Below are 27,962 nucleotides of genomic sequence, written 5' to 3'. Positions count from 1 at the left end.
CCCCAAACAACAAACCAAATGCAACAACTAGTGCAAGCATTCCTGGGGGAAGGCCTGCCGCAGATGGATTTGCATATGGTGATGTCATCCAAGCAGTGGGTCAAAGTTGGCTTCAACCCTCGTCTGCATATGAAAACAGAAAAGGGGCGCGCAGGGCATGGTGGCCTTTTGCTGCGCTTGTCTGACCCCTAGTTTGCATTAAACACCTCCACCCTCCTTCGGTGTGGGGCTCATGTTGGCTATGCCCCAGCCCCTGAAGCATTCAAGCTGATTTCTTGCAGCAGCTTGGCACTGCAACAGCTCCAGAGCTGCTCTGTAAGGCAAGTAAAAGGGTGTGGGCCCTGCAGCACTACCTGTAGTTTGCATTGTGCATTGGAAGGCACAAAGTAAGCAGACGGGAGGAGAAGTCAGGATAGTGCACAAGGGTATAGAAGGGAGCGGCTGAAGAAAAGAGAAGTGGAAACAGACAGCAAACTAGGCTGGAGAGAGACCTGAGACAAAGAGATCTGAATTATACGAGAGCCGACCAGGGGAAACACAAATTATGCAGTCAAGTTTCCCACATTTGGGGAAATCGCAGGAGCAGCACACCCAGAGTACAATGGGTGAGCCTTGCCCTGGGAGAAGCACCTTCATGATCATAGTATCTCACCTGGCAGGTAAGTAGGAGTTGGGCTAGAGCTGGGGAGGGTCGCTGCTCGGGCACCCCCCTGTAAAGTGAAGGAGATCCAACTGAGGCAGCACAAGGGAACTCTCGAAAGAAGAACAAGGCTAAAGGAAAATCTGAGACAAAGAAATCTGACTTTTACCAGAGCTGACCAGAGGAAAGCACAAACACAGTCTCCCACTACCACAAATAATGCAGTCAAGTTTCCCACATTTGGGGAAATCACAGGGGTCAGCATACCCAAAATGCAATGAATGAACCTCACCCTGGGAGAAAAATCTTCATGACCATGGTATCTCCTATGCAAAATAAGTATGATTTGGAATAGGGCTGGGGAGGGCCGCTGCTCATGCACATCTCTGTCAAGTAAAGGAGATTCAACTGAGGCAGCACAAGGGAACTCTCATCTTGGGACAACAACTGCAGGGAGAACATATATTTTCAGATGAACATGGGAGGGCAGAAGGCTGCCTAATACTGAAGCACCCCCAAACAACAAACCAAATGCAACAACTAGTGCAAGCATTCCTGGGGGAAGGCCTGCCGCAGAGGGATTTGCATATGGTGATGTCATCCAAGCAGTGGGTCAAAGTTGGCTTCAACCCTCGTCTGCATATGAAAAGAGAAAAGGGGCGTGCAGGGCATGGTGGCCTTTTGCGGCGCTTGGCTGACCCCTAGTTTGCATTAAACACCTCCACCCTCCTTTGGTGTGGGGCTCATGTTGGCTATGCCCCAGCCCCTGAAGCATTCAAGCTGATTTCTTGCAGCAGCTGGGCACTGTAACAGCTCCAGAGCTGCTCTGTAAGGCAAGTAAAAGGGTCTGGGCCCTGCAGCACTACCTGTAGATCGCATTGTGCGTTGGAAGGCACAAAGTAAGCAGACAGGAGGAGAAGTCAGGATAGTGCGCAAGGGCATAGAAGGGAGCGGCTCAAGAAAAGAGAAGTGGAAACAGACAGCAAACTAGGCTGGAGAGAGACCTGAGACAAAGAGATCTGAATTATACGAGAGCCGACCAGGGGAAACACAAATTATGCAGTCAAGTTTCCCACATTTGGGGAAATCGCAGGGGCAGCACACCCAGAGTGCAATGGGTGAGCCTTGCCCTGGGAGAAGCACCTTCATAATCATAGTATCTCACCTGGCAGGTAAGTAGGAGTTGGGCTAGAGCTGGGGAGGGTCGCTGTTCGGGCACCCCCCTGTCAAGTGAAAGAGATCCAACTGAGGTAGCACAAGGGAACTCTCGAAAGAAGAACAAGGCTAGAGGAAGATCTGAGACAAAGAAATCTGACTTTTTCCAGAGCTGACCAGAGGAAAGCACAAACACAGTCCCCCACTACCACAAATAATGCTGTCGAGTTTCCCACATTTGGGGAAATCACAGGGGTCAGCATACCCAGAATGCAATGAATGAACCTCACCTTGGGAGAACAATCTTCATGACCATGGTATCGCCTATGCAAAATAAGTATGATTTGGGATAGGGCTGGGGAGGGCCGCTGCTCAGGCACATCTCTGTCAAGTAAAGGAGATTCAACTGAGGCAGCACAAGGGAACTCTCATCTGGGGACAACAACTGCAGGGAGAACACATATTTTCTGATGAACATGTGAGGGCAGAAGGCTGCCTAATACTGATGCACCCCCAAACAACAAACCAAATGCAACAACTAGTGCAAGCATTCCTGGGGGAAGGCCTGCAGCAGATGGATTTGCATATGGTGATGTCATCCAAGCAGTGGGTCAAAGTTGGCTTCAACCCTCGTCTGCATATGAAAAGAGAAAAGGGGCGTGCAGGGCATGGCGGCCTTTTGCAGCGCTTGGATGACCCCTAGTTCGCATTACACACCTCCACCCTCCTTCGGTGTGGGGCTCATGTTGGCTATGCCCCAGCCCCTGAAGCATTCAAGCTGATTTCTTGCAGCAGCTGGGCACTGTAACTGCTCCAGAGCTACTCTGTAAGGCAAGTAAAAGGGTGTGGACCCTGCAGCACTACCTGTAGTTCGCATTGTGCGTTGGAAGGCACGAAGTAAGCAGACGGGAGAAGTCAGGATAGTGCGCAAGGGCATAGAAGGGAGCGGCTCAAGAAAAGAGAAGTGGAAACAGACAGCAAACTAGGCTGGAGAGAGACCTGAGACAAAGAGATCTGAATTATACGAGAGCCGACGAGGGGAAACACAAATTATGCAGTCAAGTTTCCCACATTTTGGGGAAATCGCAGGAGCAGCACACCCAGAGTGCAATGGTTGAGCCTTGCCCTGGGAGAAGCACCTTCATGATCATAGTATCTCACCTGGCAGGTAAGTAGGAGTTGGGCTAGAGCTGGGGAGGGTCGCTGCTCGGGTTCCCCCCTGTGAAGTGAAGGAGATCCAACTGAGGCAGCACCAGGGAACTCTTGAAAGAAGAACAAGGCTAGAGGAAGATCTGAGACAAAGAAATCTGACTTTTACCAGAGCTGACCAGAGGAAAGCACAAACACAGTCTCCCACTACCACAAATAATGCAGTCAAGTTTCCCACATTTGGGGAAATCACAGGGGTCAGCATACCCAAAATGCAATGAATGAACCTCACCCTGGGAGAAAAATCTTCATGACCATGGTATCTCCTATGCAAAATAAGTATGATTTGGAATAGGGCTGGGGAGGGCCGCTGCTCATGCACATCTCTGTCAAGTAAAGGAGATTCAACTGAGGCAGCACAAGGGAACTCTCATCTTGGGACAACAACTGCAGGGAGAACATATATTTTCAGATGAACATGGGAGGGCAGAAGACTGCCTAATACTGAAGCACCCCCAAACAACAAACCAAATGCAACAACTAGTGCAAGCATTCCTGGGGGAAGGCCTGCCGCAGATGGATTTGCATATGGTGATGTCATCCAAGCAGTGGGTCAAAGTTGGCTTCAACCCTCGTCTGCATATGAAAAGAGAAAAGGGGCGTGCAGGGCATGGTGGCCTTTTGCGGCGCTTGGCTGACCCCTAGTTTGCATTAAACACCTCCACCCTCCTTTGGTGTGGGGCTCATGTTGGCTATGCCCCAGCCCCTGAAGCATTCAAGCTGATTTCTTGCAGCAGCTGGGCACTGTAACAGCTCCAGAGCTGCTCTGTAAGGCAAGTAAAAGGGTGTGGGCCCTGCAGCACTACCTGTAGTTCGCATTGTGCGTTGGAAGGCACAAAGTAAGCAGACAGGAGGAGAAGTCAGGATAGTGCGCAAGGGCATAGAAGGGAGCGGCTCAAGAAAAGAGAAGTGGAAACAGACAGCAAACTAGGCTGGAGAGAGACCTGAGACAAAGAGATCTGAATTATACGAGAGCCGACCAGGGGAAACACAAATTATACAGTCAAGTTTCCCACATTTGGGGAAATCGCAGGAGCAGCACACCCAGAGTGCAATGGGTTAGCCTTGCCCTGGGAGAAGCACCTTCATGATCATAGTATCTCACCTGGCAGGTAAGTAGGAGTTGGGCTAGAGCTGGGGAGGGTCGCTGCTCGGGTACCCCCCTGTAAAGTGAAGGAGATCCAACTAAGGCAGCACAAGGGAACTCTCGAAAGAAGAACAAGGCTAGAGGAAAATCTGAGACAAAGAAATCTGACTTTTACCAGAGCTGACCAGAGGAAAGCACAAACACAGTCCCCCACTACCACAAATAATGCAGCTGAGTTTCCCACATTTGGGGAAATCACAGGGGTCAGCATACCCAAAATGCAATGAATGAACCTCACCCTGGGAGAAAAATCTTCATGACCATGGTATCTCCTATGCAAAATAAGTATGATTTGGAATAGGGCTGGGGAGGGCCGCTGCTCATGCACATCTCTGTCAAGTAAAGGAGATTTAACTGAGGCAGCACAAGGGAACTCTCATCTGGGGACAACAACTGCAGGGAGAACACATATTTTCAGATGAACATGGGAGGGCAGAAGGCTGCCTAATACTGAAGCACCCCCAAACAACAAACCAAATGCAACAACTAGTGCAAGCATTCCTGGGGGAAGTTCTGCAGAAGACGGATTTGCATACGGTGATGTCATCCAAGCAGTGGGTCAAAGTTGGCTTCAACCCTCATCTGCATATGAAAAGAGAAAAGGGGCGTGCAGGGCATGGCGGCCTTTTGCGGTGCTTGGATGACCCCTAGTTCGCATTAAACACCTCCACCCTCCTTTGGTGTGGGGCTCATGTTGGCCATGCCCCATCCCCTGAAGCATTCAAGCTGATTTCTTGCAGCAGCTGGGCACTGTAACAGCTCCAGAGCTGCTCTGTAAGGCAAGTAAAAGGGTGTGGGCCCTGCAGCACTACCTGTAGTTTGCATTGTGCATTGGAAGGCACAAAGTAAGCAGACGGGAGGAGAAGTCAGGATAGTGCACAAGGGTATAGAAGGGAGCGGCTGAAGAAAAGAGAAGTGGAAACAGACAGCAAACTAGGCTGGAGAGAGACCTGAGACAAAGAGATCTGAATTATACGAGAGCCGACCAAGGGAAACACAAATTATGCAGTCAAGTTTCCCACATTTGGGGAAATCGCAGGGGCAGCACACCCAGAGTGCAATGGGTGAGCCTTGCCCTGGGAGAAGCACCTTCATGATCATAGTATCTCACCTGGCAGGTAAGTAGGAGTTGGGCTAGAGCTGGGGAGGGTCGCTGTTCGGGCACCCCCCTGTCAAGTGAAAGAGATCCAACTGAGGCAGCACAAGGGAACTCTCGAAAGAAGAACAAGGCTAGAGGAAGATCTGAGACAAAGAAATCTGACTTTTTCCAGAGCTGGCCAGAGGAAAGCACAAACACAGTCCCCCACTACCACAAATAATGCAGTCGAGTTTCCCACATTTGGGGAAATCACAGGGGTCAGCATACCCAGAATGCAATGAATGAACCTCACCCTGGGAGAACAATCTTCATGACCATGGTATCGCCTATGCAAAATAAGTATGATTTGGGATAGGGCTGGGGAGGGCCGCTTCTCAGGCACATCTCTGTCAAGTAAAGGAGATTCAACTGAGGCAGCACAAGGGAACTCTCATCTGGGGACAACAACTGCAGGGAGAACACATATTTTCAGATGAACATGTGAGGGCAGAAGGCTGCCTAATACTGAAGCACCCCCAAACAACAAACCAAATGCAACAACTAGTGCAAGCATTCCTGGGGGAAGGCCTGCAGCAGATGGATTTGCATATGGTGATGTCATCCAAGCAGTGGGTCAAAGTTGGCTTCAACCCTCGTCTGCATATGAAAAGAGAAAAGGGGCGTGCAGGGCATGGCGGCCTTTTGCAGCGCTTGGATGACCCCTAGTTTGCATTACACACCTCCTCCCTCCTTCGGTGTGGGGCTCATGTTGGCTATGCCCCAGCCCCTGAAGCATTCAAGCTGATTTCTTGCAGCAGCTGGGCACTGTAACTGCTCCAGAGCTACTCTGTAAGGCAAGTAAAAGGGTGTGGGCCCTGCAGCACTACCTGTAGTTCGCATTGTGCGAGACCCCTAGTTCGCATTAAACACCCCCACCCTCCTTCGGTGTGGGGCTCATGTTGGCCATGCCCCAGCCCCTGAAGCATTCACGCTGATTTCTTGCAGCAGCTGGGCACTGTAACAGCTCAAGAGCTGCTCTATAAGGCAAGTAAAAGGGTGTGGGCCCTGCAGCACTACCTGTAGTTTGCATTGTGCATTGGAAGGCACAAAGTAAGCAGACGGGAGGAGAAGTCAGGATAGTGCACAAGGGTATAGACGGGAGGGGCTCAAGAAAAAAGAAGTGGAAACAGACAGCAAACTAGGCTTCCAATGCACAATGCAAACTACAGGTAGTGCTGCAGGGCCCACACCCTTTTACTTGCCTTACAGAGCAGCTCTGGAGCTGTTTAATCACTCAATTGGATTTTTCTGCCAGCATAATTTTTCTCTTACGTCCTAGAGGATGCTGGGGACTCCGTAAGGATAGACGGGCTCCGCAGGAGACATGGGCACTTTAAGAAAGACTTTAGATCTGGGTGTGCACTGGCTCCTCCCTCTATGCCCCTCCTCCAGACCTCAGTTTACTACTGTGCCCAGAGGAGACTGGGTGCTTTTCAGGGAGCTCTCCTGAGTTTCCTGACAGAAAGTATATTTGTTAGATTTTTTTATTTTCAGGGAGCCTGCTGGCAACAGACTCCCTGCATCGAGGGGCGGAGGGGAGAGATGCACACCTACTTCTGTGAGTTGATAGGCTCTGCTTCTTAGGCTACTGTACAGCATTAGCTCCAGAGGGATCGGTACGCAGGTCTCACCCTCGCCGTCCGTCCCAGAGCCGCGCCGCCGTCCCCCTCGCAGAGCCGGAAGATAGAAGCCGGGTGAGTATGAGAAGAAAAGAAGACTTCAGAGGCGGCGGAAGACTTCATGATCTTCACTGAGGTAACGCACAGCAGTAAAGCTGTGCTCCATTGCTCCAATACACCTCACACACGGCAGTCAGTGTAAGGGTGAAGGGCGCAGGGGGGACGCCCTGGGCAGCAATATAGACCTCTCTTTGGCAAAATAAATATATATGCAGCTAGGCACTGTATATATATATAAGAGCCCCCGCCATTTTTTTACTATATTTGAGCGGGACAGAAGCCCGTCGCTGAGGGGGTGGGGCTTCTCCCTCAGCACTCACCAGCGCCATTTTCTCCACAGCACCGCTGAGGGGAAGCTCCACGGACTCTCCCCTGCTTATACCACGGTAGAAAGAGGGTCTTAAAGAAGAGGGGGGCACATAATTAGGCGCATATATATATGGAAATACAGCGCTACTGGGTAAACATAAAATTATTGTGTTTTTTTCCTGGGTCATATAGCGCTGGGGTGTGTGCTGGCATACTCTCTCTCTCTGTCTCTCCAAAGGGCCTTGTTGGGGAACTGTCCCCAGATAAGAGGATTCCCTGAGTGTATGGTGTGTCGGTACACGTGTGTCGACATGTCTGAGGTAGAAGGCTCTCCTAGAGAGGAGCAGGAGCAAATTAATGTGGTGTCTCCATCGACAACGCCGACACCTGACTGGATGGATATGTGGAATGTTTTAAGTGCTAATGTAAACTTATTACACAAGAGATTAGACAAAGCTGAAGCTAGGGAACAGTCAGGGAGTCAACCCATGCCTGTCCCTATGTCGCAGGGACCTTCGGGGTCTCAAAAGCGCCCACTATCCCAAATAGTTGACACAGATACCGACACAGATTCTGACTCCAGTGTCGACTACGATGATGCAAAGTTACAGCCAAAATTGGCTAAATGTATTCGATATATGATTATTGCAATAAAAGATGTTTTGCACATCACAGAGTCCCCTGTCCCTGACACGAGGGTACACATGTATAAGGGAAAGAAACCTGAGATAACCTTTCCCCCCTCACATGAGTTGAACGAATTATGTGAAAAAGCTTGGGAATCTCCAGACAAAAAGCTGCAGATTCCCAAAAGGATTCTTATGGCGTATCCTTTCCCGCCAATGGACAGGATACGGTGGGAATCCTCCCCTAGGGTGGATAAAGCATTGACACGCTTATCCAAAAAGGTAGCGCTGCCATCCCAGGATACGGCTACCATCAGGGACCCTGCTGACCGCAAGCAGGAGGTTACCCTAAAGTCCATTTACACACATTCTGGTACCTTACTCAGACCGGCAATTGCGTCGGCCGGGGTTGTAGCGCGGTGGCAGCATGGACAGATACCTTATCAGCAGAGATTGAGACCCTAGATAAGGATGCTATGTTATTGACCATAGGGCATATAAAAGATGCTGTCCTATATATGAGAGATGCTCAAAGTGACATTAGTCTACTGGGTTCTAGAATAAACGCTATGTCGATTTCTGCTAGACGAGTCCTATGGACCCGGCAATGGACAGGTGATGCCGACTCAAAAAGGCATATGGAGGTTTTACCTTACAGGGGTGAGGAATTGTTTGGGAAAGGTCTCTCGGACCTAGTCTCCACAGCTACAGCTGGTAAATCAAATTTTTTGCCTTATATTCCCTCACAGCCTAAGAAAGCACCACATTATCAAATGCAGTCCTTTCGATCACAGAGAAACAAGAAAGTACGAGGTGCGTCCTTTCTTGCCAGAGGTAAGGGCAGAGGGAAGAAGCTGCACAACACAGCTAGTTCCCAGGAACAGAAGTCCTCCCCGGCCTCTACAAAATCCACCGCATGACGCTGGGGCTCCGCTAAAGGAGTCCGCCCAGTTGAGGGCACGTCTTCGAGTTTTCAGCCACATCTGGGTTCATTCGCAGGTGGATCCCTAGGCAATAGAAATTGTTTCTCAGGGTTACAAGCTGAAATTCGAAGAGGTGCCTCCTCGCCGGTTTTTCAAATCGGCCCTACCATCTTCTCCCCAGGAAAGGGAGATAGTATTAAATGCAATTCACAAATTGTATCTTCAACATATGCAGATGAGGGTTCCAGCCAACTTTGGCCCACTGCTTGGATGACATCACCGTATGTAAATCCGTCTTCTGCAGACCTTCTCCCAGGAATGCTTGTACTAGTTGTTGCATTTGGTTTGTTGTTTGGGCGTGCTTCAGTATTAGGCAGCCTTCTGCCCTCCCATGTTCATCTGAAAATATGTGTTCTCCCGGCAGTTGTTGTCCCCAGATGAGAGTTCCCTTGTGCTGCCTCAGTTGAATCTCCTTTACTTGACAGAGATGTGCCTGAGCAGCGGCCCTCCCCAGCCCTATCTCAAATCATACTTATTTTGCATAGGAGATACCATGGTCATAAAGATTGTTCTCCCAGGGTGAGGTTCATTCATTGCATTCTGGGTATGCTGACCCCTGTGATTTCCCCAAATGTGGGAAACTCAACTGCATTATTTGTGGTAGTGGGGCACTGTGTTTGTGTTTTCCTCTTGTCAGCTCTGGTAAAAGTCAGATTTCTTTGTCTCAGATCTTCCTCTAGCCTTGTTCTTCTTTCGAGAGTTCCATTGTGCTGCCTCAGTTTGATCTCCTTCACTTGACAGGGGGGTACCCGAGCAGCGACCCTCCCCAGCTCTAGCCCAACTCCTACATACCTGCCAGGTGAGATACTATGATCATGAAGGTGCTTCTCCCAGGGCAAGGCTCACCCATTGCACTCTGGGTGTGCTGCTCCTGCGATTTCCCCAAATGTGGGAAACTTGACTGCATAATTTGTGTTTCCCCTGGTCGGCTCTCGTATAATTCAGATCTCTTTGTCTCAGGTCTCTCTCCAGCCTAGTTTGCTGTCTGTTTCCACTTCTGTTTTCTTGAGCCGCTCCCTTCTATGCCCTTGCGCACTATCCTGACTTCTCCCGTCTGCTTACTTTGTGCCTTCCAACGCACAATGCGAACTACAGGTAGTGCTGCAGGGCCCACACCCTTTTACTTGCCGTACAGAGCAGCTCTGGAGCTGTTACAGTGCCCAGCTGCTGCAAGAAATCAGCTTGAATGCTTCAGGGGCTGGGGCATAGCCAACATGAGCCCCACACCGAAGGAGGGTGGAGGTATTTAATGCGAACTAGGGGTCATCCAAGCACCGCAAAAGGCCGCCATGCCCTGCATAACCCTTTTCTCTTTTCATATGCAGATGAGGGTTCCAGCCAACTTTGGCCCACTGCTTGGATGACATCACCGTATGCAAATCCGTCTTCTGCAGACCTTCTCCCAGGAATGCTTTTACTAGTTGTTACATTTGGTTTGTTGTTTGGGGGTGCTTCAGTATTAGGCAGCCTTCTGCCCTCCCATGTTCATCTGAAAATATGTGTTCTCCCTGCAGTTGTTGTCCCCAGATGAGAGTTCCCTTGTGCTGCCTCAGTTGAATCTCCTTTACTTGACAGAGATGTGCCTGAGCAGCGGCCCTCCCCAGCCCTATCCCAAATCATACTTATTTTGCATAGGAGTTTCCATGGTCATGAAGATTGTTCTCCCAGGGTGAGGTTCATTCATTGCATTCTGGGTATGCTGACCCCTGTGATTTCCCCAAATGTGGGAAACTCGACTGCATTAATTGTGGTAGTGGGGGACTGTGTTTGTGCTTTCCTCTGGTCAGCTCTGGTAAAAGACAGATTTCTTTGTCTCAGATCTTCCTCTAGCCTTGTTCTTTTTTCGAGAGTTTCCTTGTGCTGCCTCAGTTGGATCTCCTTCACTTGACAGGGGGGTGCCCGAGCAGCGACCCTCCCCATCTCTAGCCCAACTCCTACTTACCTGCCAGGTGAGATACTATGATCATGAAGGTGCTTCTCCCAGGGCAAGGCTCACCCATTGCACTCTGGGTGTGCTGCTCCTACGATTTCCCCAAATGTGGGACACTTGACTGCATAATTTGTGTTTCCTCTAGTCGGCTACTCGTATAATTCAGATCTCTTTGTCTCAGGTCTCTCTCCAGCCTAGTTTGCTGTCTGTTTCCACTTCTCTTTTCTTGAGCCCCTGCCTTCTATGCCCTTGTGCACTCTCCTGACTTCTCCTGTCTGCTTACTTTGTGCCTTCCAACGCACAATGCAAACTACAGGTAGTGCTGCAGGGCCCACACCCTTTTACTTGCCTTTCAGAGCAGCTCTGGAGCTGTTACAGTGCCCAGCTGCTGCAAGAAATCAGCTTGAATGCTTCAGGGGCTGGGGCATAGCCAACATGAGCCCCACACCGACGGAGGGTGGAGGTGTTTAATGCGAACTAAGGGTCATCCAAGCGCCGCAAAAGGCCGCCATGCCCTGCATACCCCTTTTCTCTTTTCATATGCAGATGAGGGTTCCAGCCAACTTTGGCCCACTGCTTGGATGACATCACCGTATGCAAATCCGTCTTCTGCAGACCTTCCCCCAGGAATGCTTGTACTAGTTGTTGCATTTGGTTTGTTGTTTGGGGTGCATTAGGCAGCCTTCTGCTCTCCCATGTTCATCTGAAAATATGTGTTCTCCCTGCAGTTGTTGTCCCCAGATGAGAGTTCCCTTGTGCTGCCTCAGTTGAATCTCCTTTACTTGACAGAGATGTGCCTGAGCAGCGGCCCTCCCCAGCCCTATCCCAAATCATACTTATTTTGCATAGGAGATACCATGGTCATGAAGATTGTTCTCCCAGGGTGAGGTTCATTCATTGCATTCTGGGTATGCTGACCCCTGTGATTTCCCCAAATGTGGGAAACTCGACTGCATTATTTGTGGTAGTGGGGGACTGTGTTTGTGCTTTCCTCTGGTCAGCTCTGGTAAAAGTCAGATTTCTTTGTCTCAGATCTTCCTCTAGCCTTGTTTTTTTTCGAGAGTTTCCTTGTGCTGCCTCAGTTGGATCTCCTTCACTTGACAGGGGGGTATCCGAGCAGCGACCCTCCCCAGCTCAAGCCCAACTCCTACTTACCTGCCAAGTGAGATACTATGATCAGGAAGGTGCTTCTACCAGGGCAAGGCTCACCCATTGCACTCTGGGTGTGCTGCTCCTACGATTTCCCCAAATGTGGGACACTTGACTGCATAATTTGTGTTTCCTCTGGTCGGCTACTCGTATAATTCAGATCTCTTTGTCTCAGGTCTCTCTCCAGCCTAGTTTGCTGTCTGTTTCCACTTCTCTTTTCTTGAGCCCCTGCCTTCTATGCCCTTGTGCACTCTCCTGACTTCTCCTGTCTGCTTACTTTGTGCCTTCCAACGCACAATGCAAACTACAGGTAGTGCTGCAGGGCCAACACCCTTTTACTTGCCTTACAGAGCAGCTCTGGAGCTGTTACAGTGCCCAGCTGCTGCAAGAAATCAGCTTGAATGCTTCAGGGGCTGGGGCATAGCCAACATGAGCAGCAAGATGCAGCACTGGACTATTAGTAATGTACTGTTGTATGCTGAGCACCACAATGCAGCACAAGACAATGAGCAGTGATACTGAGCACTGATGAGGATACTACAGAGAACTGACACTGAGCAGGAGAGACACACTACTAGTATTACTGAGCAGCAATAAGTAACCACTGATACTGGGCACTGATATTGAGATTTCCACTGAGAGAACATAGCCACGTCCTCTCCGCTCTCTCTTCAATGCACGAGTAAAAATGGCGGCAACGCGCAGCTCTTTATATGGAATCCGAATCTCGCGAGAATCCGACAGCGGGATGAAGACATTTTCCCTTGTTCAGGTTTTCCGAGTCAGGCGGGAACAACCGAGCCTGCCTCGGACCAGTGTAAACCACGTGGAGTTCGTCGGGAATTCGGTTCTCGGAGAACCGAACCCGCTCCTCTATATATACTATATTACTATGTTACTGTAGTATACAGAACACCACAATGCAATGAGCAGTGATAGTGAGCACTGATGAGGATACTAGAACTGACACTGAGCAGCAAGATGCAGCACTGGACTATTAGTAATGTTCTGTAGTATGCTGAGCACCACAATGCAGCACAAGACAATGAGCAGTGATACTGAGCACTGATGAGGATACTACTGAGAACTGACACTGAGCAGGAGAGACACACTACTAGTATTACTGAGCAGCAATAAGTAACCACTGATACTGAGCACTGATATTGAGATTTCCACTGAGAGAACATAGCCACGTCCTCTCCGCTCTCTCTTCAATGCACGAGTAAAAATGGCAGCAACGCGCAGCTCTTTATATGTTACAGTGCCCAGCTGCTGCAAGAAATCAGCTTGAATGCTTCAGGGGATGGGGCATGGCCAACATGAGCCCCACACCAAAGGAGGGTGGGGGTGTTTAATGCAAACTAGGGGTCATCCAAGCACTGCAAAAGGCCGCCATGCCCTGCATGCCCCTTTTCTCTATGGAATCCGAATCAGCATGAATGCTTCAGGGGATGGGGCATGGCCAACATGAGCCCCACACCAAAGGAGGGTGGGGGTGTTTAATGCGAACTAGGGGTCATCCAAGCACTGCAAAAGGCCGCCATGCCCTGCATGCCCCTTTTCTCTTTTTATATGCAGATGAGGGTTCCAGCCAACTTTGGCCCACTGCTTGGATGACATCACCGTATGCAAATCCTTCTGCTGCAGACCTTCCCCCAGGAATGCTTGTACTAGTTGTTGGATATGGTTTGATATTTGATGGTGCTTCAGTATTAGGCAGCCTTCCGCCCTCCCATGTTCATCTGAAAAGATGTGGTCTCCCTGCAGTTGTTGTCCCCAGACGAGAGTTCCCTTGTGCTTCCTCAGTTGAATCTCCTTAACTTGACGGGGGAGGGGCTGCCCGAGCTGCCACCCTCCCCAGCCCTATCCCAACTCATACTTATTTTACATATTAGATCTCTTGATCATGAAGATTGTTCTCACAGGGTGAGGTTCATCCATTATATTTTAAAATAGGAAGGTACAAATTACATATTTGAATTGCATCTATGTGCTGGATTCAAATGTCCCCCCCCCTTCCTTTCTCAATTGTGCCCGTCAGCAGCTATTCTAAGGTTGCTGCCAATGGGTGTGACACATTCATTTCTTCTGTGGGGTACACTGGACTCCACAAGGATTCACATTGGGGTGTAGAGTAGGATCTTGATCTGAGGCACCAACCGGCTCAAAGCTTTTGACTGTTCCCAAGAAGCTCAGTGCATTCTCCTCTATAACCCCGCTTCCATGAACAGGGAGCTCAGTTTGTAGTTGGTGCCTTCAGTAGCAGGCCAATTAACAGGGGCCTGCCTCAGGCAGCCTATTCTTAGCTATTAATTTTGACAAGAAAAGAAGAACTTGTTTTATGAGAATCTACAAGGGCTGCAGCAGGCTAGGTCTAATAGACATCTTTACTGCAGCTTCATCACTCCCAGCGGCGCTGTATACTCCCGTGCCCTGGTTGCTGGGTCACTGCAGCGGAGGCTCCGGTTTCATCCTAAGGTCAGTCACACACACACCACCCTTCCGGATCACGAGGCCGCTGATGAAGGGGAGCGAGGCCGTAGGGGGTGGGCCGTGTGCGCACTGCGGTGGACACTGATTACTGGGCAGCCGCTCCACTAGCCACCAGGTACAGTTAAGGAGCACAGGTCTGGGGGTTTTTCTCCTATATTAACCCAATTTTGTACTGCCCGCAGCGCATTGTGATAGGTAATAGGGCCTGATTCAGGTTGGATTGCAATCACAATAAGCGATCCAACTGCAAAAATTGCTAAGAGCATACGCATGTGCCTGCATTTTCTGCGGCACCCCGCAGAGAATGTGATCGCCTCTGCCTGTCAATCGGGGCGGGGAAGGGGGGGAGAGGTGGGTCAGCAACACTCCATTTCCAAGTCAGGGATGGAGCGGTGCGGGGGCAAGGCTTCAAAATGGGGTCTGCAACGGAGGAGACACAGGGGGCGTGGTCACAGCGGCTGTATGACATCACATTCAGCCGCTGTGATCACAAAAATGGTGGCGGCTTCCTGCGCGCACATACAGTCTGCACCAGCAGGAGCCTACACCATTTTTTATGATCACGCTGAACTGCAGTGCGACTGCAATTACAGCATGGTCAAGAAGGGAGGCGTCATGCTGGGTGGCCATGCCCTGTCACTATGCAGGAGCCAGCACCGCTCACACACTAGTCCCCGGGTGCAGCCCCCAACCCCCGGGACACCCGGAGCAACAAAATGTAGATTCAGGCCACCAGGCCACGCCCCTACCTATGAAACCATGCCTCCTTTTTACCATTGCGCTGCTTATCTGCGCGCACTGCATTACAATCTCCCTCGCCACCTCTCTGGGTGTCACCAGTGATAGTGACACCTCTGCCATGCTTGTAGCAGCTGGTCCTAAGATCTACGCCTCACACCCTGAGTGTTTGCCCTTGTGACTTGTTGATCATCATAGCGAATCAGATGCTTACAGAAAACTGCAGGGGCTTAGATTGAAAATAAAAAAAATTGATGGGTATAAGGTAGAGAGGAGCGGGTTCGGTTCTCCGAGAACCGAATTCCCCACGAACTCCACGTGGTTTACACTGGTCCGAGGCAGGCTCAGTTGTTCCCGCCTGACTCGGAAAACCTGAACAAGGGAAAATGTCATCATCCCGCTGTCGGATTCTTGCGAGATTCGGATTCCATAGAGAAAAGGGGCATGCAGGGCATGGCGGCCTTTTGCAGTGCTTGGATGACCCCTTGTTCGCATTAAACACCCCCACCCTCCTTTGGTGTGGGGCTCATGTTGGCCATGCCCCATCCCCTGAAGCATTCAAGCTGATTTCTTGCAGCAGCTGGGCACTGTAACAGCTCCAGAGCTGCTCTGTAAGGCAAGTAAAAGGGTGTGGGCCCTGCAGCACCACCTGTAGTTCGCATTGTGCGTTGGAAGGCACAAAGTAAGCAGACGGGAGGAGAAGTCAGGATAGTACACAAGGGCATCCTTTTCTCTTAGTCCGTAGAGGATGCTGGGGTCACATTAAGAACCATGGGGTATAGACGGGATCCGCAAGAGACATGGGCACTTTAAGACTTTCAAAGGGTGTGAACTGGCTCCTCCCTCTATGCCCCTCCTCCAGACTCCAGTTATAGGAACTGTGCCCAGGGAGACGGACATTTCGAGGAAAGGATTTATAGTTAAACTAAGGTGAGCATCTTACCAGCTCACACCTTAAGCATGCCGCAGAACGTGGCATTCAACAGAACACAAGCCAACGGCATGAACAATTGCAGCAAAAAGCTGACCAGAACCGTAACACAACATGTGTATAACCACAAGTAATAACTGCAGACACAGTATGGACTGGGACGGGTGCCCAGCATCCTCTACGTACTAAGAGAAAAGGATTTACCGGTAGGTATTAAAATCCTATTTTCTCATACGACCTAGAGGATGCTGGGGTCACATTAAGAACCATGGGGTTATACCAAAGCTCTTGAACGGGTGGGAGAGTGCGTACGACTCTGCAGCACCGAATGACCCAACTTGAGGTTATCATCAGCCAAGGTATCAAACTTGTAAAACTTAGCAAAAGTGTTTACTAAATAGCTGCTCGGCAAAGTTGCAATGCCGAGACTCCCCGACCAGCTGCCCAGGATGAACCCACCTTTCTAGTAGAATGGGTCTTCACCTAATTCAGTAACGGCAATCCTGCCGTGGAATGAGCATGCTGAATCTTACCACAGATCCAGCGCATAATGGTCTGCATGGAAGCAGGACACCCAATCATGTTGGGAGCATACAGGACAAACAGAGCCTCTGTTTTCCTAATCTGAACCGTTCTGGTGACATAAATTTTCAAAGTTCTGACCACAGCCAGAGACTTTGACTCAACGAAGGTGTCAGTGGCCAAAGGCACCATGTGGAAAGATGAACCACCTTCGGCAGAAATTGTTGACGTGTCCTCAATTCTGCTCTATCTTCATGAAAGATCAAATAAAGGCTCTTGTGATACTGCATGGTTTGTACTGTTTTCCATGTGCTCCCAGATCTTTCAAGCAAGTAGCATGGTCAAGAAAGTTCTGTTTGAAAAGAAACAAACATTTACTGTCATTGTTATGCAAATAAACTTACATTAAAGCTAACAAGAAAGCACACTCGTTCTGTCTTTAAACTGATAAAAGAAACCCCAATAATATGGGGCATGCAAAAATTGAGATAAAACTCAGTTTTGCTCCTCTCCACGGAAATCTTTAATAAAAGGCGAAATATTTGTTAGTTCTGAAGAGAAACCAGAGCATGACCAAGATTCCACCTGTCGCCTGAGTGCCATGCCAGCAGTTCTCATTCAGCTCAAAGTGAGCACCCAATTTGAATGAAAGAAAGCAGATTTCTCACCAGGCTTCCCCTTGCTATAAACATGGTTTGTACTCTTTTCCATGTGCTCCCAGATCTTTCAAACAATTAGTGTGGTCAAGAAAGTTCTGTTTGAAAAGAAACAAACATTTACTGTAATTTCTATGCAAATGAGCTTACATTAAAGCACACTCGTTCTATCTTTAAACCAATAAAATAAAACCCCAATAAGATGGGGCATGCAAAAATTGAGATAAAACTCAGTTTTGCTCCTCTCCACGGAAATCTTTAGTAAAAGGCGAAAGATTTGTTCGTTCTGAAGAGAAACCACAGCATGACCAAGATTCTACCTGTCGCCTGAGTGCCATGCCAGCAGTCCTCATTCAGCTCAAAGTGAGCACCCAATTTGAAAGAAAGAAAGCAGATTTCTCACCAGGCTTCCCCTTGCTATAAACATGGTTTGTACTCTTTTCCATGTGCTCCCAGATCTTTCAAGCAATTAGTATAGTCAAGAAAGTTCTGTTTGAAAAGAAACAAACATTTACTGTCATTTCTACGCAAATGAGCTTACATTAAAGCACACTCGTTCTATCTTTAAACTGATAAAAGAAACCCCAATAAGACGGGGCATGCAAAAATTGAGATAAAACTCAGTTTTGCTCCTCTCCACGGAAATCTTTAGTAAAAGGCGAAAGATTTGTTCGTTCTGAAGAGAAACCAGAGCATGACCAAGATTCCACCTGTCGCCTGAGTGCCATGCCAGCAGTCCTCATTCAGCTCAAAGTGAGCACCCAATTTGAAAGAAAGAAAGCAGATTTCTCACCAGGCTTCCCCTTGCTATAAGCATGGTTTGTACTCTTTTCCATGTGCTCCCAGATCTTTCAAGCAATTAGTATGGTCAAGAAAGTTCTGCTTGAAAAGAAACAGACATTTATTGTCATTGTTATGCAAATATACTTACATTAAAGCTAACAAGAAAGCACACTCGTTCTGTCTTTAATCCGATAAAAGAAACCCCAATAATATGGGACATGCAAAAATTGAGATAAAACTCAGTTTTGCTCCTCTCCACGGAAATCTTTAGTAAAAGGCGAAAGATTTGTTCGTTCTGAAGAGAAACCAGAGCATGACCAAGATTCCACCTGTCGCCTGAGTGCCGTGCCAGCAGTCCTCATTCAGATCAAAGTGAGCGCCCAATTTGAAAGAAAGCAGATTTCTCACCTGTCTTCTCCTTGCTATAAGCATGGTTTGTACTGTATTCCATGTGCTCCCAGATCTTTCAAGCAAGTAGCATGGTCAAGAAAGTTCTGTTTGAAAAGAAACAAACATTTACTGTCATTTCTATGCAAATGAGCTTACATTAAAGCACACTCATTCTATCTTTAAACCGATAAAAGAAACCCCAAAAAGATGGGGCATGCAAAAATTGAGATAAAACTCGGTTTTGCTCCTCTCCACGGAAATCTTTAGTAAAAGGCGAAAGATTTGTTCGTTCTGAAGAGAAACCAGAGCATGACCAAGATTTTTATCTGAAAATATGTGTTCTCCCTGCAGTTGTTGTCCCCAGATGAGAGTTCCCTTGTGCTGCCTCAGTTGAATCTCCTTTACTTGACAGGGGGATGCTCGAGCAGCGACCCTCCCCAGCTCTAGCCCAACTCCTACTTACCTGCCAGGTGAGATACTATGATCATGAAGGTGCTTCTCCCAGGGCAAGGCTCACCCATTGCACTCTGGGTGTGCTGCTTCTGCGATTTCCCCAAATGTGGGAAACTTGACTGCATAATTTGTGTTTCCCCTGGTCGGCTCTCGTATAATTGAGCTCTCGTTGTCTCAGGTCTCTCTCCAGCCTAGTTTGCTGTCTGTTTCTACTTCTCTTTTCTTGAGCCGCTCCCTTCTATGCCCTTGCGCACTATCCTGACTTCTCCCGTCTGCTTACTTTGTGCCTTCCAACGCACAATGCAAACTACAGGTAGTGCTGCAGGACCCACACCCTTTTACTTGCCTTACAGAGCGTCTCTGGAGCAGTTACAGTGCCCAGCTGCTGCAAGAAATCAGCTTGAATGCTTCAGGGGCTGGGGAATAGCCAACATGAGCCCCACACCGAAGGAGGGTGGAGGTGTGTAATGCGAACTAGGGGTCATCCAAGCGCCGCAAAAGGCCGCCATGCCCTGCACGCCCCTTGTCTCTTTTCATATGCAGACGAGGGTTGAAGCCAACTTTGACCCACTGTTTGGATGACATCACCATATGCAAATCCATCTGCTGCAGGCCTTCCCCCAGGAATGCTTGCACTAGTTGTTGCATTTGGTTTGTTGTTTGGGGGTGCTTCAGTATTAGGCAGCCTTCTGCCCTCCCATGTTCATCTGAAAATATATGTTCTCCCTGCAGTTGTTGTCCCCAGATGAGAGTTCCCTTGTGCTGCCTCAGTTGAATCTCCTTTACTTGACAGAGATGTGCCTGAGCAGCGGCCCTCCCCAGCCCTATCCCAAATCATACTTATTTTGCATAGGCGATACCATGGTCATGAAGATTGTTCTCCCAGGGTGAGGTTCATTCATTGCATTCTGGGTATGCTGACCCCTGTGATTTCCCCAAATGTGGGAAACTCGACTGCATTATTTGTGGTAGTGGGGGACTGTGTTTGTGCTTTCCTCTGGTCAGCTCTGGTAAAAATCAGATTTCTTTATCTCTGATCTTCCTCTAGCCTTGTTCTTCTTTCGAGAGTTCCCTTGTGCTGCCTCAGTTGGATCTCTTTCACTTGACAGGGGGGTGCCCGAGCAGCGACCCTCCCCAGCTCTAGCCCAACTCCTACTTACCTGCCAGGTGAGATACTATGATCATGAAGGTGCTTCTCCCAGGGCAAGGCTCACCCATTGCACTCTGGTTGTGCTGCCCCTGTGATTTCCCCAAATGTGGGAAACTTGACTGCATAATTTGTGTTTCCCTTGGTCGGCTCTCGTATAATTCAGATCTCTTTGTCTCAGGTCTATCTCCAGCCTAGTTTGCTGTCTGTTTCCACTTCTCTTTTCTTGAGCCGCTCCCTTCTATGCCCTTGCGCACTATCCTGACTTCTCCCGTCTGCTTACTTCGTGCCTTCCAACGCACAATGCAAACTACAGGTAGTGCTGCAGGGCCCACACCCTTTTACTTGCCTTACAGAGCAGCTCTGGAGCAGTTACAGTGCCCAGCTGCTGCAAGAAATCAGCTTGAATGCTTCAGGGGCTGGGGCTGGGACTAGTGTCTTTCGTTTGGGAGAAAAATGCAAAAGTACAATGCAGCTTTTCCTTGCCGATATCTCTCTTTTGCAAAGAGATAGGCATTGGAAAATGCAGGGCTATAACGTGTAGATGAAGCACTAACAGGAGGCTTTAAAATTTTCATTCTAGTGTCTTTCGTTTGGGAGAAAAATGCAAAGGTACAATACAGCATTTCCTTGCCGATATCTCTCTTTTGCAAAGAGATAGGCATTGGAAAATTCAGGGCTATAACGTGTAGATGAAGCACTAACAGGAGGCTTTAAAATTTTCATTCTAGTGTCTTTCGTTTGGGAGAAAAATGCAAAGGTACAATACAGCTTTTCCTTGCCGATATCTCTCTTTTGCAAAGAGCTAGGCATTGGAAAATTCAGGGCTATACCGCGTACATGAAGCACTAACAGGAGGCTTTTAAATTTTCATTCTAGTGTCTTTCGTTTGGGAGAAAAATGCAAAGGTACAATACAGCTTTTCCTTGCCAATATCTCTCTTTTGCAAAGAGCTAGGCATTGGAAAATTCAGGGCTATAACGTGTAGATGAAGCACTAACAGGAGGCTTTAAAATTTTCATTCTAGTGTCTTTCGTTTGGGAGAAAAATGCAAAAGTACAATGCAGCTTTTCCTTGCCGATATCTCTCTTTTGCAAAGAGATAGGCATTGGAAAATTCAGGGCTATAACGTGTAGATGAAGCACTAATAGGAGGCTTTAAAATTTTCATTCTAGTGTCTTTCGTTTGGGAGAAAAAAGCAAAGGTACAATACAGCTTTTCCTTGCCGATATCTCTCTTTTGCAAAGAGATAGGCATTGGAAAATTCAGGGCTATAACGTGTAGATGAAGCACTAACAGGAGGCTTTAAAATTTTCATTCTAGTGTCTTTCGTTTGGGAGAAAAATGCAAAGGTACAATACAGCTTTTCCTTGCCGATATCTCTCTTTTGCAAAGAGCTAGGCATTGGAAAATTCAGGGCTATAACGTGTAGATGAAGCACTAACAGTAGGCTTTAAAATTTTCATTCTAGTGTCTTTCGTTTGGGAGAAAAATGCAAAGGTACAATACAGCTTTTCCTTGCCGATATCTCTCTTTTGCAAAGAAATAGGCATTGGAAAATTCAGGGCTATAACGTGTAGATGAAGCACTAACAGGAGGCTTTAAAATTTTCATTCTAGTGTCCTTCGTTTGGGAGAAAAATGCAAAGGTACAATACAGCTTTTCCTTGCCGATATCTCTCTTTTGCAAAGAGATAGGCATTGGAAAATTCAGGGCTATATCGTGTAGATGAAGCACTAACAGGAGGCTTTAAAATTTTCATTCTAGTGTGTTTCGTTTGGGAGAAAAATGCAAAGGTACAATACAGCTTTTCCTTGCCAATATCTCTCTTTTGCAAAGAGCTAGGCATTGGAAAATTCAGGGCTATAACGTGTAGATGAAGCACTAACAGGAGGCTTTAAAATTTTCATTCTAGTGTCTTTCGTTTGGGAGAAAAATGCAAAAGTACAATGCAGCTTTTCCTTGCCGATATCTCTCTTTTGCAAAGAGATAGGCATTGGAAAATGCAGGGCTATAACGTGTAGATGAAGCACTAACAGGAGGCTTTAAAATTTTCATTCTAGTGTCTTTCGTTTGGGAGAAAAATGCAAAGGTACAATACAGCATTTCCTTGCCGATATCTCTCTTTTGCAAAGAGATAGGCATTGGAAAATTCAGGGCTATAACGTGTAGATGAAGCACTAACAGGAGGCTTTAAAATTTTCATTCTAGTGTACTTCGTTTGGGAGAAAAATGCAAAGGTACAATACAGCTTTTCCTTGCCGATATCTCTCTTTTGCAAAGAGATAGGCATTGGAAAATTCAGGGCTATAACGTGTAGATGAAGCACTAACAGGAGGCTTTAAAATTTTCATTCTAGTGTCTTTCGTTTGGGAGAAAAATGCAAAGGTACAATACAGCTTTTCCTTGTGATATCTCTCTTTTGCAAAGAGCTAGGCATTGGAAAATTCAGGGCTATAACGTGTAGATGAAGCACTAACAGTAGGATTTAAAATTTTCATTCTAGTGTCTTTCGTTTGGGAGAAAAATGCAAAGGTACAATACAGCTTTTCCTTGCCGATATCTCTCTTTTGCAAAGAGATAGGCATTGGAAAATTCAGGGCTATAACGTGTAGATGAAGCACTAACAGGAGGCTTTAAAATTTTCATTCTAGTGTCTTTCGTTTGGGAGAAAAATGCAAAGGTACAATACAGTTTTTCCTTGCCGATATCTCTCTTTTGCAAAGAGATAGGCATTGGAAAATTCAGGGCTATAACGTGTAGATGAAGCACTAATAGGAGGCTTTAACATTTTCATTCTAGTGTCCTTCGTTTGGGAGAAAAATGCAAAGGTACAATACAGCTTTTCCTTGCCGATATCTCTCTTTTGCAAAGAGATAGGCATTGGAAAATTCAGGGCTATAACGTGTAGATGAAGCACTAACAGGAGGCTTTAAAATTTTCATTCTAGTGTCTTTCGTTTGGGAGAAAAATGCAAAGGTACAATACAGCTTTTCCTTGCCGATATCTCTCTTTTGCAAAGAGCTAGGCATTGGAAAATTCAGGGCTATAACGTGTAGATGAAGCACTAACAGTAGGCTTTAACATTTTCATTCTAGTGTCTTTCGTTTGGGAGAAAAATGCAAAGGCACAATACAGCTTTTCCTTGCCGATATCTCTCTTTTGCAAAGAGATAGGCATTGGAAAATTCAGGGCTATAACGTGTAGATGAAGCACTAACAGGAGGCTTTAAAATTTTCATTCTAGTGTCTTTCGTTTGGGAGAAAAATGCAAAAGTACAATGCAGCTTTTCCTTGCCGATATCTCTCTTTTGCAAAGAGATAGGCATTGGAAAATGCAGGGCTATAACGTGTAGATGAAGCACTAACAGGAGGCTTTAAAATTATCATTCTAGTGTCTTTCGTTTGGGAGAAAAATGCAAAAGTACAATACACTTTTCCTTGCCGATATCTCTCTTTTGCAAAGAGATAGGCATTGGAAAATGCAGGGCTATAACGTGTAGATGAAGCACTAATAGGAGGCTTTAACATTTTCATTCTAGTATCCTTCGTTTGGGAGAAAAATGCAAAGGTACAATACATCTTTTCCTTGCCGATATCTCTCTTTTGAAAAGAGATAGGCATTGGAAAATTCAGGGCTATAACGTGTAGATGAAGCACTAACAGGAGGCTTTAAAATTTTCATTCTAGTGTCTTTCGTTTGGGAGAAAAATGCAAAGGTACAATACAGCTTTTCCTTGCCGATATCTCTCTTTTGCAAAGAGCTAGGCATTGGAAAATTCAGGGCTATAACGTGTAGATGAAGCACTAACAGTAGGCTTTAAAATTTTCATTCTAGTGTCTTTCGTTTGGGAGAAAAATGCAAAGGTACAATACAGCTTTTCCTTGCCGATATCTCTCTTTTGCAAAGAGCTAGGCATTGGAAAATTCAGGGCTATAACGTGCAGATGAAGCACTAACAGTAGGATTTAAAATTTTCATTCTAGTATCTTTCGTTTGGGAGAAAAATGCAAAGGTACAATACAGCTTTTCCTTGCCGATATCTCTCTTTTGCAAAGAGATAGGCATTGGAAAATTCAGGGCTATAACGTGTAGATGAAGCACTAACAGGAGGCTTTAAAATTTTCATTTTAGTGTCTTTCGTTTGGGAGAAAAATGCAAAGGTACAATACAGTTTTTCCTTGCCGATATCTCTCTTTTGCAAAGAGATAGGCATTGGAAAATTCAGGGCTATAACGTGTAGATGAAGCACTAATAGGAGGCTTTAAAATTTTCATTCTAGTGTCCTTCGTTTGGGAGAAAAATGCAAAGGTACAATACAGCTTTTCCTTGCTGATATCTCTCTTTTGCAAAGAGATAGGCATTGGAAAATTAAGGGCTATAACGTGTAGATGAAGCACTAACAGGAGGCTTTAAAATTTTCATTCTAGTGTCTTTCGTTTGGGAGAAAAATGCAAAGGTACAATACAGCTTTTCCTTGCCGATATCTCTCTTTTGCAAAGAGCTAGGCATTGGAAAATTCAGGGCTATAACGTGTAGATGAAGCACTAACAGTAGGCTTTAACATTTTCATTCTAGTGTCTTTCGTTTGGGAGAAAAATGCAAAGGTACAATACAGCATTTCCTTGCCGATATCTCTCTTTTGCAAAGAGCTAGGCATTGGAAAATTCAGGGCTATAACGTGTAGATGAAGCACTAACAGTAGGCTTTAAAATTTTCATTCTAGTGTCTTTCGTTTGGGAGAAAAATGCAAAGGTACAATACAGCTTTTCCTTGCCGATATCTCTCTTTTGCAAAGAGATAGGCATTGGAAAATTCAGGGCTATAACGTGTAGATGAAGCACTAACAGGAGGCTTTAAATTTTTCATTCTAGTGTCCTTCGTTTGGGAGAAAAATGCAAAGGTACAATACAGCTTTTCCTTGCCGATATCTCTCTTTTGCAAAGAGATAGGCATTGGAAAATTCAGGGCTATAACGTATAGATGAAGCACTAACAGGAGGCTTTAAAATTTTCATTCTAGTGTCTTTCGTTTGGGAGAAAAATGCAAAAGTACAATGCAGCTTTTCCTTGCCGATATCTCTCTTTTGCAAAGAGATAGGCATTGGAAAATGCAGGGCTATAACGTGTAGATGAAGCACTAACAGGAGGCTTTAAAATTTTCATTCTAGTGTCTTTCGTTTGGGAGAAAAATGCAAAGGTACAATACAGCTTTTCCTTGCCGATATCTCTCTTTTGCAAAGAGATAGGCATTGGAAAATTCAGGGCTATAACGTGTAGATGAAGCACTAACAGGAGGCTTTAACATTTTCATTCTAGTGTACTTCGTTTGGGAGAAAAATGCAAAGGTACAATACAGCTTTTCCTTGCCGATATCTCTCTTTTGCAAAGAGATAGGCATTGGAAAATTCAGGGCTATAACGTGTAGATGAAGCACTAATAGGAGGTTTTAAAATTTTCATTCTAGTGTCCTTCGTTTGGGAGAAAAATGCAAAGGTACAATACAGCTTTTCCTTGCCGATATCTCTCTTTTGCAAAGAGATAGGCATTGGAAAATTCAGGGCTATAACGTGTAGATGAAGCACTAACAGGCGGCTTTAAAATTTTCATTCTAGTGTCTTTCGTTTGGGAGAAAAATGCAAAGGTACAATACAGCTTTTCCTTGCCGATATCTCTCTTTTGCAAAGAGCTAGGCATTGGAAAATTCAGGGCTATAACGTGTAGATGAAGCACTAACAGGAGGCTTTAAAATTTTCATTCTAGTGTCTTTCGTTTGGGAGAAAAATGCAAAGGTACAATACAGCTTTTCCTTGCCGATATCTCTCTTTTGCAAAGAGATAGGCATTGGAAAATTCAGGGCTATAACGTGTATATGAAGCACTAACAGGAGGCTTTAAAATTTTCATTCTAGTGTCTTTCGTTTGGGAGAAAAATGCAAAGGTACAATACAGCTTTTCCTTGCCGATATCTCTCTTTTGCAAAGAGATAGGCATTGGAAAATTCAGGGCTATAACGTGTAGATGAAGCACTAACAGTAGACTTTAAAATTTTCATTCTAGTGTCTTTCGTTTGGGAGAAAAATGCAAAGGTACAATACAGCTTTTCCTTGCCAATATCTCTCTTTTGCAAAGAGCTAGGCATTGGAAAATTCAGGGCTATAACGTGTAGATGAAGCACTAACAGGAGGCTTTAAAATTTTCATTCTAGTGTCTTTCGTTCGGGAGAAAAATGCAAAGGTACAATACAGTTTTTCCTTGCCGATATCTCTCTTTTGCAAAGAGATAGGCATTGGAAAATTCAGGGCTATAACGTGTAGATGAAGCACTAACAGGAGGCTTTAAAATTTTCATTCTAGTGTCCTTCGTTTGGGAGAAAAATGCAAAGGTACAATACAGCTTTTCCTTGCCAATATCTCTCTTTTGCAAAGAGCTAGGCATTGGAAAATTCAGGGCTATAACGTGTAGATGAAGCACTAAAAGGAGGCTTTAAAATTTTCATTCTAGTGTCTTTCGTTTGGGAGAAAAATGTAAAAGTACAATGCAGCTTTTCCTTGCCGATATCTCTCTTTTGCAAAGAGATAGGCATTGGAAAATTCAGGGCTATAACGTGTAGATGAAGCACTAACAGGAGGCTTTAAAATTTTCATTCTAGTGTCTTTCGTTTGGGAGAAAAATGTAAAAGTACAATGCAGCTTTTCCTTGCCGATATCTCTCTTTTGCAAAGAGATAGGCATTGGAAAATTCAGGGCTATAACGTGTATATGAAGCACTAACAGGAGGCTTTAAAATTTTCATTCTAGTGTCTTTCGTTTGGGAGAAAAATGCAAAGGTACAATACAGCTTTTCCTTGCCGATATCTCTCTTTTGCTAAGAGATAGGCATTGGAAAATTCAGGGCTATAACGTGTAGATGAAGCACTAATAGGAGGCTTTAAAATTTTCATTCTAGTGTCCTTCGTTTGGGTGAAAAATGCAAAGGTACAATACAGCTTTTCCTTGCCGATATCTCTCTTTTGCAAAGAGATAGGCATTGGAAAATTCAGGGCTATAACGTGTAGATGAAGCACTAATAGGAGGCTTTAAAATTTTCATTCTAGTGTCCTTCGTTTGGGAGAAAAATGCAAAGGTACAATACAGCTTTTCCTTGCCGATATCTCTCTTTTGCAAAGAGATAGGCATTGGAAAATTCAGGGCTATAACGTGTAGATGAAGCACTAACAGGAGGCTTTAAAATTTTCATTCTAGTGTCTTTCGTTTGGGAGAAAAATGCAAAGGTACAATACAGCTTTTCCTTGCCGATATCTCTCTTTTGCAAAGAGCTAGGCATTGGAAAATTCAGGGCTATAACGTGTAGATGAAGCACTAACAGTAGACTTTAAAATTTTCATTCTAGTGTCTTTCGTTTGGGAGAAAAATGCAAAGGTACAATACAGCTTTTCCTTGCCAATATCTCTCTTTTGCAAAGAGCTAGGCATTGGAAAATTCAGGGCTATAACGTGTAGATGAAGCACTAACAGGAGGCTTTAAAATTTTCATTCTAGTGTCTTTCGTTCGGGAGAAAAATGCAAAGGTACAATACAGTTTTTCCTTGCCGATATCTCTCTTTTGCAAAGAGATAGGCATTGGAAAATTCAGGGCTATAACGTGTAGATGAAGCACTAACAGGAGGCTTTAAAATTTTCATTCTAGTGTCCTTCGTTTGGGAGAAAAATGCAAAGGTACAATACAGCTTTTCCTTGCCAATATCTCTCTTTTGCAAAGAGCTAGGCATTGGAAAATTCAGGGCTATAACGTGTAGATGAAGCACTAAAAGGAGGCTTTAAAATTTTCATTCTAGTGTCTTTCGTTTGGGAGAAAAATGTAAAAGTACAATGCAGCTTTTCCTTGC

General features: G+C 46.1%; 22 non-coding genes and 2 pseudogenes across 22 annotated transcripts; 9 read left to right on the top strand and 15 right to left on the bottom strand.

The window, feature by feature from the left end:
• Window positions 1-504: 504 nt before the first annotated feature.
• On the bottom strand, window positions 505-667 carry LOC135005842 (U1 spliceosomal RNA). The gene has a single exon (XR_010206363.1). It is a non-coding gene; the product is annotated as a U1 spliceosomal RNA (small nuclear RNA).
• A 152-nt stretch (window positions 668-819) lies between these two features.
• LOC135005708 (U1 spliceosomal RNA) lies at window positions 820-983 on the bottom strand. Its single transcript, XR_010206236.1, has one exon. It is a non-coding gene; the product is annotated as a U1 spliceosomal RNA (small nuclear RNA).
• Window positions 984-1,657: 674 nt separating this feature from the next.
• LOC135005855 (U1 spliceosomal RNA) lies at window positions 1,658-1,820 on the bottom strand. Its single transcript, XR_010206375.1, has one exon. It is a non-coding gene; the product is annotated as a U1 spliceosomal RNA (small nuclear RNA).
• Window positions 1,821-1,972: 152 nt separating this feature from the next.
• LOC135005735 (U1 spliceosomal RNA) lies at window positions 1,973-2,136 on the bottom strand. The gene has a single exon (XR_010206262.1). It is a non-coding gene; the product is annotated as a U1 spliceosomal RNA (small nuclear RNA).
• Window positions 2,137-2,834: 698 nt separating this feature from the next.
• LOC135005949 (U1 spliceosomal RNA) lies at window positions 2,835-2,971 on the bottom strand (annotated as a pseudogene).
• A 152-nt stretch (window positions 2,972-3,123) lies between these two features.
• Window positions 3,124-3,287, bottom strand: LOC135005706 (U1 spliceosomal RNA). The gene has a single exon (XR_010206234.1). It is a non-coding gene; the product is annotated as a U1 spliceosomal RNA (small nuclear RNA).
• A 674-nt stretch (window positions 3,288-3,961) lies between these two features.
• On the bottom strand, window positions 3,962-4,124 carry LOC135005886 (U1 spliceosomal RNA). Its single transcript, XR_010206404.1, has one exon. It is a non-coding gene; the product is annotated as a U1 spliceosomal RNA (small nuclear RNA).
• Window positions 4,125-4,276: 152 nt separating this feature from the next.
• Window positions 4,277-4,440, bottom strand: LOC135005589 (U1 spliceosomal RNA). The gene has a single exon (XR_010206123.1). It is a non-coding gene; the product is annotated as a U1 spliceosomal RNA (small nuclear RNA).
• A 674-nt stretch (window positions 4,441-5,114) lies between these two features.
• Window positions 5,115-5,277, bottom strand: LOC135005819 (U1 spliceosomal RNA). The gene has a single exon (XR_010206342.1). It is a non-coding gene; the product is annotated as a U1 spliceosomal RNA (small nuclear RNA).
• A 152-nt stretch (window positions 5,278-5,429) lies between these two features.
• LOC135005631 (U1 spliceosomal RNA) lies at window positions 5,430-5,593 on the bottom strand. Its single transcript, XR_010206162.1, has one exon. It is a non-coding gene; the product is annotated as a U1 spliceosomal RNA (small nuclear RNA).
• Window positions 5,594-9,354: 3,761 nt separating this feature from the next.
• Window positions 9,355-9,518, top strand: LOC135005652 (U1 spliceosomal RNA). The gene has a single exon (XR_010206182.1). It is a non-coding gene; the product is annotated as a U1 spliceosomal RNA (small nuclear RNA).
• Window positions 9,519-9,670: 152 nt separating this feature from the next.
• LOC135005866 (U1 spliceosomal RNA) lies at window positions 9,671-9,833 on the top strand. The gene has a single exon (XR_010206385.1). It is a non-coding gene; the product is annotated as a U1 spliceosomal RNA (small nuclear RNA).
• Window positions 9,834-10,504: 671 nt separating this feature from the next.
• Window positions 10,505-10,668, top strand: LOC135005662 (U1 spliceosomal RNA). Its single transcript, XR_010206191.1, has one exon. It is a non-coding gene; the product is annotated as a U1 spliceosomal RNA (small nuclear RNA).
• Window positions 10,669-10,820: 152 nt separating this feature from the next.
• On the top strand, window positions 10,821-10,984 carry LOC135005876 (U1 spliceosomal RNA). The gene has a single exon (XR_010206395.1). It is a non-coding gene; the product is annotated as a U1 spliceosomal RNA (small nuclear RNA).
• Window positions 10,985-11,648: 664 nt separating this feature from the next.
• On the top strand, window positions 11,649-11,812 carry LOC135005789 (U1 spliceosomal RNA). The gene has a single exon (XR_010206313.1). It is a non-coding gene; the product is annotated as a U1 spliceosomal RNA (small nuclear RNA).
• A 151-nt stretch (window positions 11,813-11,963) lies between these two features.
• Window positions 11,964-12,127, top strand: LOC135005979 (U1 spliceosomal RNA). The gene has a single exon (XR_010206453.1). It is a non-coding gene; the product is annotated as a U1 spliceosomal RNA (small nuclear RNA).
• Window positions 12,128-17,104: 4,977 nt separating this feature from the next.
• Window positions 17,105-17,220, bottom strand: LOC135006040 (U5 spliceosomal RNA). Its single transcript, XR_010206498.1, has one exon. It is a non-coding gene; the product is annotated as a U5 spliceosomal RNA (small nuclear RNA).
• Window positions 17,221-17,495: 275 nt separating this feature from the next.
• LOC135006024 (U5 spliceosomal RNA) lies at window positions 17,496-17,611 on the bottom strand. Its single transcript, XR_010206483.1, has one exon. It is a non-coding gene; the product is annotated as a U5 spliceosomal RNA (small nuclear RNA).
• A 274-nt stretch (window positions 17,612-17,885) lies between these two features.
• On the bottom strand, window positions 17,886-18,001 carry LOC135006011 (U5 spliceosomal RNA). Its single transcript, XR_010206471.1, has one exon. It is a non-coding gene; the product is annotated as a U5 spliceosomal RNA (small nuclear RNA).
• A 286-nt stretch (window positions 18,002-18,287) lies between these two features.
• On the bottom strand, window positions 18,288-18,403 carry LOC135006015 (U5 spliceosomal RNA). Its single transcript, XR_010206475.1, has one exon. It is a non-coding gene; the product is annotated as a U5 spliceosomal RNA (small nuclear RNA).
• A 270-nt stretch (window positions 18,404-18,673) lies between these two features.
• Window positions 18,674-18,789, bottom strand: LOC135006008 (U5 spliceosomal RNA). The gene has a single exon (XR_010206468.1). It is a non-coding gene; the product is annotated as a U5 spliceosomal RNA (small nuclear RNA).
• A 144-nt stretch (window positions 18,790-18,933) lies between these two features.
• Window positions 18,934-19,075, top strand: LOC135005897 (U1 spliceosomal RNA; annotated as a pseudogene).
• A 692-nt stretch (window positions 19,076-19,767) lies between these two features.
• Window positions 19,768-19,931, top strand: LOC135005630 (U1 spliceosomal RNA). The gene has a single exon (XR_010206161.1). It is a non-coding gene; the product is annotated as a U1 spliceosomal RNA (small nuclear RNA).
• A 152-nt stretch (window positions 19,932-20,083) lies between these two features.
• LOC135005942 (U1 spliceosomal RNA) lies at window positions 20,084-20,246 on the top strand. Its single transcript, XR_010206434.1, has one exon. It is a non-coding gene; the product is annotated as a U1 spliceosomal RNA (small nuclear RNA).
• Window positions 20,247-27,962: the final 7,716 nt, after the last annotated feature.

Source organism: Pseudophryne corroboree, unplaced genomic scaffold (assembly GCF_028390025.1).
Source record: "Pseudophryne corroboree isolate aPseCor3 unplaced genomic scaffold, aPseCor3.hap2 scaffold_207, whole genome shotgun sequence".
NCBI lineage: Eukaryota > Metazoa > Chordata > Amphibia > Anura > Myobatrachidae > Pseudophryne > Pseudophryne corroboree.
The sequence above is the reverse complement of the archived record's forward strand: the minus strand, read 5'-3'. Positions and strand labels throughout refer to the sequence as shown.